Below are 8,257 nucleotides of genomic sequence, written 5' to 3' on the forward strand. Positions count from 1 at the left end.
AACACTTCAGAATAATAACAGATACACGGTGGAATCAACACATAGCAACCACCTTATAATAAATGATACCCAGTTCAAATAGTAGCCTGCACATAGTACTACACACGTGACCATTTTCATCCGATACACGTAGTAGCCTGCACATAGTACTACACACGTGATCGAAGCTATCCGGTACGCATAGTTGCCTGGACATAGTACTACACATGCGACCTATCATTCTAGTACACGTAGTAGCCTGCACATGGTACTACACACGTGACCTAGCAACTTCACTCGTATCTCTTTCTTTTCGAAGGTTCAACCAGGAATTTTTACTTTTTTTTACCAATCAATGTCAATTTCTCGTCTTTATCAATTTATAATAACATATTTAGCTTATTTAACATTCACATTATTCAATCCAGTCCAAAAATGATATTTTGGAAAAATTACATTTTTTCCCCTAAAGTTTCACAAAATTACAATTTTTCCCCTAGGCTCGGAAATTAAATTTTTTTCCTTTTTCTTAGGTTTTATAACATGCTGAATATTTTTCCCTTCTACAGAAACATCAAATTTTTGCTCTAACATGCACTTATGAACAATAATAATTTTTATCGATTATGCCATTTCACTTGTTTTCACTGTAAATCGCTTAGCGAAAATTGTTTAACACAATTTCAAGCTTCATCTTCTAACATAGAACATCAAAATAAACACATTTCACCTATGGTTATTTTTCCAAATATAAACTCTAGGTTAAATTATTACTAGAATAAGCTAAATTAAGCTACCGGGACTTCAAAAACGTAAAGAACATTAAAAACGGGGCTTTGAATCATTATTATGGAGCTTGGAAGCTTGAAAACCCTAGCCATGGCTTCCCCCTTGCTATTTTCATTCATCATGGAGAAGATGGACAAATTTTTGGCTATTTTGGCCTTTTTAATTCTTTTAATTACTAAATGACCAAAATGCCCCCAACTTAAAAATATCCTATTTCACTTATCTCTTGTCCATTTTTCACCAACAAGTTAACCAATAGTATAATTACCATTTAAGTACCTCCAATTTAAAATTTCATAACAATTGGACACTTCGAACATGTAGAACTTAACTTTTGCACTTTTTACAATTTAGTCCTTTTAGCTAAATGGAGTGTCCAAACGTCAAAATTTTGGAACGAAATTTTTACGAAATCATTCTGTGAAATTTTAGACCATAAAAATATAATAAAAAATAAATTTTTCCTCGTCAAATTTGTGGTCCCGAAACTACTGTTCTAACTAGGCCTAAAATCGGGCTGTTACACCAAATCCGACGAGCAAGTTTGTCAATATTATTATTTAATATTTATGAGTCAAATGTGATTTTAGAAAAAGGTTTCTGATTTGATAATTTATGTTAGTTAAGCGATTTATTGAGTTCGAGAGGTTAGATGCTAAAGTCAAGTGGTTTTAGAAAATGAGGTATGAGGACCTCATTCCTATAAACTGAGCCGTAAATATTTTTATGAATATTTACGGAGTGTCATTGAGGTGGTATTACAGTTTCGTTGAAAAATTTTAATGTTTCGATAGTTAATTAATTAAAAGAATTAAATCGTAAAAGATATAAAATTTGATCACTATTTTATTTGAGTGATTAAATGGTTAATTGAATAAAGGAAACATGACTTAGTTGGTAATTAGACCATTCAAGGAGTTAGTGGAAAATTATGGGCATGAAATTGGTGTTTTATTTATTTATTAACTAATTTTAAAATGGTAATTTAATAAATTAAATTAAAATAAATAAAACCAAATTGTTTTAATCATCTTTTACATTTTCTTCTTCACCGATTGTTAATGGAGAAAGAAGCCATTTTGAACCTTGGAATTTCAGTAACTTGAAAAGCTAGCATGGTATGTTATTTTAGCCCCGTTTTTAATGATTTTTATGTTTTTGAGATCGTTGCAACTAGGTTCAACTAGCTCGTACCTTTGCTTTTGAAACTATTAAAGATTTTGATTGTTGCTGTCGAAACCATTTTTATTTTCAAAAATGGGATCGACTTGGATTTTGAAAAAAAATGAAAATGGGAGTCGCAACCAACCCTTTTTATTTAGGTGTGATCGGGTCACCTTAAAAAGTGGTTATTTTTAATAAGCGATTTGACTTTATTAAAACAACGATTTTAGTCCACGAAATTCAGAAAAACGGGTTCGGGAGTCGGTTACGTACGGGAAAGGATTAGCACCCTCGTAACGCCCAAAAATTGGTACCTAGTTAATTAATTAATGTCTTAATTTCAAAAATTGAAAACTTTGAAGAGATTTAAAATACGGTCTTTTGTTTTTTTAGGAAAAATTATATAAAACAAGTTACTCGATAAGACCCTCTCATTTTGAAAAGAGAAAATGTCACGCCTAATGAGTTAGGGCATTGTATTTCACTTCCTAAAAAACGAGCTTGTCCAAAAAAACTCGTGCAATAAAATTTAAAAGGATATTCAATTGTTTAAGTCAGATGAAGAAATCGCAGCCCGATACGTTAGGGCACAATTTCTCAAAATTCTAAACATTGAATATTACTTTTATTATATTTAGAAAAAATATCCTTATCTCGAGAAAACAACATGTCATATCCAATGCGTTAGGACGCAACGTATTGAATTCTCGATAATGAGATTTTTATTTAAGTTTTGATTAAAGAGCATTCTCGATTATTCAGATTCAACGAAAGAGTTGGAACCCAATACGTTAGGGCTCAATCCTCTCGAAGATTCCAAATACCGAGTATTGCCTTTATTTTTCAAAATTTTCTCTTTATACGAATTTGGGTAAAAATTATATAATGGAGTAACAATTGTGATAATGTAAATATAAATAGCATGATCAAGAACAATAATAATAATAATAATAATGAAAAGATAAATAAAAAAAACAAATCAATCATGTATACACAATATCAAGTAAATAAACAAATAAAACCAAGCATTTAAAGAATATAATAATGATAATAATGGTCATGTGAATAAATAAATAAATAAAGATCAAGTAAAGCAATAATAATAACAAAGAAAATAGATAAAAATTATAAAATATAAAAATATATATATGTACATATAAGAAAAATATATATGTATGTGAATTATAAAAAATAAAAAATAAAAATATATATAAATATACATATTTTAATATGTAAAAATATATAAGTATGTATATAAATTATGAAACATAGAAAATATATAAAAGTATGTGTATATATATATTTATAAAAATTAAAAATGTGTACGATATGTATATATTATAAAACGTATGTATGTATAAATGCATATATATAAAATATTTGAAATTTAAAGGCATAAAAAGTAAATAACAATGATACAAGATTAATGATGCCACATAATAGTATTAATAATATTAAAATAATTAATTTAATAATAATAAAACTAAAATAACAAATAGATGATTAAATAGCATCAAATAGATGATTAATGTCCTCATTGTTTAAAGTACACCAGGTAGGATTCTAGAAAAGAGGAGTTGAGTCAATTTGACTGCTTAAGTACCAAGTTCTTTCTAAATCCAATCCTAGACATGTATATATTTATTGCCACACTTTATACTTCGCGACTTGTTATATTTTATTAATGATTTCCATCTCTTGTTTTATTATGCAAAAATTCCTAATTAACTTTATCCTAAATTAACTTAAGAACATAAATAAAATAAAGTCAAGATCCCCCCTTTATTTATTTGTAGATCCTTCCGAATTCAACTCATCTTTTGCTCCATCATTATTATCTTTGCATGCATCGCTTCGCTCCTTTTTTGATAATGCGCTTCATGGTTCAAATATGTAATTTGGAAACTCAGGCACAAAAATAAATGGGTCATTGTAAATTTTCGTAAGATCACTTCTCATCGAGTCATCCCTTATTTTTTAGTATTTCCAGTAAGCTTGTTGCTGCCACTGTATATGTTGCATTTTGTCCATCAACTTTGGCAGCTCATCTCAAAGATCTGGCCGAGGTGGTGGAGCTCTGAACATTGAAATCTTGATATTAGGTTCAGCTTCTGGTTCCATTAGTTCCACCTTATCAGGGACTTCAACCGATTGCACTGGCTCAATCTCTATGGGATCTTCTTCTTCTTCTTTTTCGAAGTCCTCACTTTTTTCAACTTGTTGCTATAGAACAGAGTCTCCAGCTCTTCGACAGAGGTCCCAATTTGTGATTGTGCCCTAGCTATAGCCTATCTTCTTTACGTTTACAAGAATTTTAGCTTTCAAGCACAAAATTGTTATCGTAAAGGGAAAGTAAGCTAGGCCAGAACGCGAACGTCAAATGGCACAATTCTGTATTTCCCTCAGGATGATTTTTCCCACATCAATGGTCTTCCCAGTTAAAATCGAGTATAATAAGACCTTTCGCTCTAATGAGATTGTAGTCCCATGTGAGCTAGGCATAAGACTGAATCGGATGAAGTAGAACCATACATTTGCGAGTGCTGTCAAATATTCTCTTTGACAAGTGTGGATTCCTGGCTTTGACAAAGTCCACTTAGAACTTTGAACTGTAAGTTCCTCGAGAATTTCTTACAAATTTACATACTCTATATTGCTCATCAAGGAGGAATATTCATCGTTTTCAAAATCAGGCAATTCAAAGAAACTATTAATCGTGTTTGAAGTTATTGGTACCTTGATTCCGCGAACTGGAACTTCCATCAACTCGCTTGAGGTTAAATTCGTATAGAATTTGCGCACTAACTCCTCATCCACACTAGGTCTCTTCTCATAAAACAACTCCCAATTGAGAGTTTCAGCAACCTGACGAATACCCGCTATAAAACCAATATAGTTGCTTTCTTTCAATGTGAAACCTTTCTCTGGATGCATCTGCTGATTCTTGAAGATACTCTCGTATCTTGCTTTGGCTTCTTCACAGTGGAACTTGTTTTGTGATTCGTCAATTTGGGCAGATGCATGAGTTCTCTTGCGAGGCATGATTAACCTGATCATAAGATGGTAACAATTATTTTCTCAAAAATTTAATTATTATAAAATATTAATAATTCATTAAATTGAAAATTTTAGATAATAAAATTAAAATTTAGGAGAAAAAGTGGTCTTACCACCTTTTTTGTAAAAATTAAGAGCTCTTAAGAAAAATAATTTTAAATCAAAAGATGGCAAGTTAAAATAGGTTGAGGGGTTTTTGGCTAAGGATGGGTGAAAGAGTAGTGTGTCGCTCGGGTATGCAAGGCAGCAGCGCGCAGCAAGGGATGGATGTGAGCAACGTGCGGATCGTTGAGCAGGCCTGGTGTGGGCACGCGCAGGGTGCTGCTGACCGATCAGCTGGGCGATGCTGTGGCTAGGGAATTGTTAGGAGGTTTCGGCACTTAAGGGTTTTGGTGTTTTCGGAGGGAATGGTGTATGAATGAAAAAAAAAGTAAGAATAGATGGGTGGAATTTATAGTGAAAGGAGTAGAAGCTAGAGTAGAATTCTTAAAAATTCTAAGTTCTGATTCTACTCAAAGTAAATAATAATTAATAATTGATATAATGAATATTAAATTATTATTTGCTATTAATTTAATAAGATAAAAACTTATCGAATAAAATATGATTAAATTAAAACTAATTCTAACTCTAAATAAAGCTCATAATAATTAATATATATTATAATGGATATAATTATATATTAATAATTATCATCTTTTCTTTTTTTATTGAACTAAAACATTTATTCTAATTTTTAATATTTATAAAAGAGCAACCAAATTATTAAAAATAATTCAATTAAGTTCCTAGATTTAATGAAAATTCAAAATTGAGTTGCAACATAAAACTTAGATCAAAATTGACCCTTTTATTTGAAAAATTAAAAATTTATTTTATCATTTAGGGAATAATTTCTTGGGAAATTATGTTAAAATCAATTCCCAAAAAAGATTTGAGAGGTCACAAGCGGTCCCGCTTAAGTTCCAATCTCCTAGACAGAATTTATTTAAACATACTAATCCCGAAAATATACCCTAAATCATTTATCCAAACAGAAGAATAAGAAAAATTAAATATCTAATAAAATGAATGAGATTTGATTCCATTCAATTTTATCTCCCCAATAATGTTTCAAGCGTTGAGCATTAACTCAAAAATTACCTTCCTTACCTTAAAGTTCAACAACTCCATATGGATAGACTCGATGAATCATAAATGAACCGGACCAACATGATTTTAACTTACCTGGAAAGAACCTTAAGATGGAATTGAATAACAAAACTTGCTGACCTGCTTCAAATTCTTGAACTCGAATGTGCTTGTCATGCCATTTCTTGAGTCTCTTCTTAAGTAATTTGGCATTTTCGTATGAAGACATTCAGAATTCTTCTAACTCGTTAAGTTGAAGTATTCGTTTCTCTTTGGCACTTTTAAGATCCAAGTTGAGTCATTAGAGATCCCAATAATCTTTGTGTTCTAACTCCAAGGGTAGATGGTAGGCTTTTCCAAGACTAACCTATAGGGTGACATCCCTAAAGGTGTCTTGTATGTTGTCCTGTAAGCCCATAAAGCATCATCCAGTCTCTTGGACCAATCTCATCGGTTCGGGCAAACTACCTTCTCAAGTATGCCTTTGATCTCCTTGTTTGCCAGCTCAGCTTCCCCATTCGTCTGCGGATGGTAAGTTGTAGCGACCTTGTGTTTCACTCCATGTTTATCTAATAACCATTTCAACCATTTGTTCACAAAATGGGACCCTTCATCACTGGTGATGGCTCTTGGGGTTCCATACCTTCTGACACATGTTTCTGCAAAAACTTGATTCTCCAAATTCCTTAGAGAGGCATCATTTTTCACCATGTATGCCTTCAATAGATTCTCTAGGCTATTGGATGGTTCGGCTTGGGTTGATTTCTGAGCTTATTAGGAAAAACTAGGTGGCTGAGTTGATCTAGGTTGTTCATAATTGTTACTGGTTCCTACCCCTTGGTTACTTCAGGAAAAATTTGAGTGGTTTCACCATGATGGGTTATAGAAATTGGATTGCAGCCCTGGCCTTCCTCGATTTTGTTTCTGGTTACCCATGTAATACACAAATTCTGGGTTCGATGGACATTCTTCAAACAAATGTCCTTCCCCATAATAAACACAGGCTACATTTTCAAATTGATTCAGTGGTTGTGCTGCAAAACTATTACACCCATTAGTAGTAAGATTCTTTAACATTGAGGATATTGATGATACTTGAGATGAAAGTTAAGTAAGAGTGTCTACTTCATGTATTCCAGTGACTCGTCTTCCTGACGCTACATGATTGGTTGGCCATTGATAATTGTTGTTGGCAATCCTCTCAATTATTTCATAAGCCTCATTATAAGACTTAGAAAGGAGAGCACCATTAGCAGAAGTGTCCACTACCATTCTCGTGTGAGCATTGAGACCATCATAAAATGTCTCAAGTTGTATGCAATGTGGGATTTTGTGATGAGTGCACTTCGATAATAATTCTTTGTACCTTTCCCATGCCTCATACAATAACTCATCATCCATTTGTTGGACAGTAGTGATCTCGTTCCTCAACTTAGCATTCTTGCTAGGCGGGAAATACTTCATAAGGAACTTCTTTCCTAACTCTTGCGATGTTGAAATTGAGTTTGGTGGTAATGGGTTCAACTAAGCTCGAGCTCTATCCCTTAGTGAATATGGGAACAACTTCAATCGTAATGCATCTTTGGGTACTCCAGCTAACTTGAAAGAATTGCTCATCTCTATAAACAGTCTTAAGTGTAGGTGAGGATCTTCAGTAGGCATTCCACTGAATTGTCCCACTGTCTGAAGCATCTGGAACATGGCTGGCTTCAACTCGAACTATTGTGCCTCAATTTTGGATCTCCTAATACTCAGATTAAGATCATGAAATACTGGCACGGTATACTGTCTCAAAGCTCTATCCCTATCATCAGAAATAAGGATAGGATTTTGAGTAAGGTTTGCTCCATTTCCTTTATTCAGATTTTTGAAGTTCATCTCTTCATTCCTTCTCTAACTTGCTTGCCTTCTTTGCTGTCGAAAAGTCCGTTCAATCTCAGGGTCTACAGGGAGTAAATTGATGATTCGGTCAATACTCATAAACACCTAAAATAATCACGGAATAATTAACTAAGTTAAAATTTGAACAGAAAAATAAACCAACATGCAAAATTAACAACTTCATAAATAATGACTTTTTTAAAACACAGTCCCCGGCAACGACACCAAAAACGTGGAATGACGAAAATGTGCAAGT

At 32.6% G+C, this 8,257-nt stretch overlaps 1 non-coding gene across 1 annotated transcript; it reads left to right on the plus strand.

Moving 5' to 3' along the window:
• Nucleotides 1-7,447: 7,447 nt before the first annotated feature.
• On the plus strand, nucleotides 7,448-7,554 carry LOC128035112 (small nucleolar RNA R71). The gene has a single exon (XR_008191516.1). It is a non-coding gene; the product is annotated as a small nucleolar RNA R71 (small nucleolar RNA).
• Nucleotides 7,555-8,257: the final 703 nt, after the last annotated feature.

This window comes from Gossypium raimondii, chromosome 11, assembly GCF_025698545.1.
Source record: "Gossypium raimondii isolate GPD5lz chromosome 11, ASM2569854v1, whole genome shotgun sequence".
In the NCBI taxonomy this organism is placed as follows: Eukaryota; Viridiplantae; Streptophyta; class Magnoliopsida; order Malvales; family Malvaceae; genus Gossypium; species Gossypium raimondii.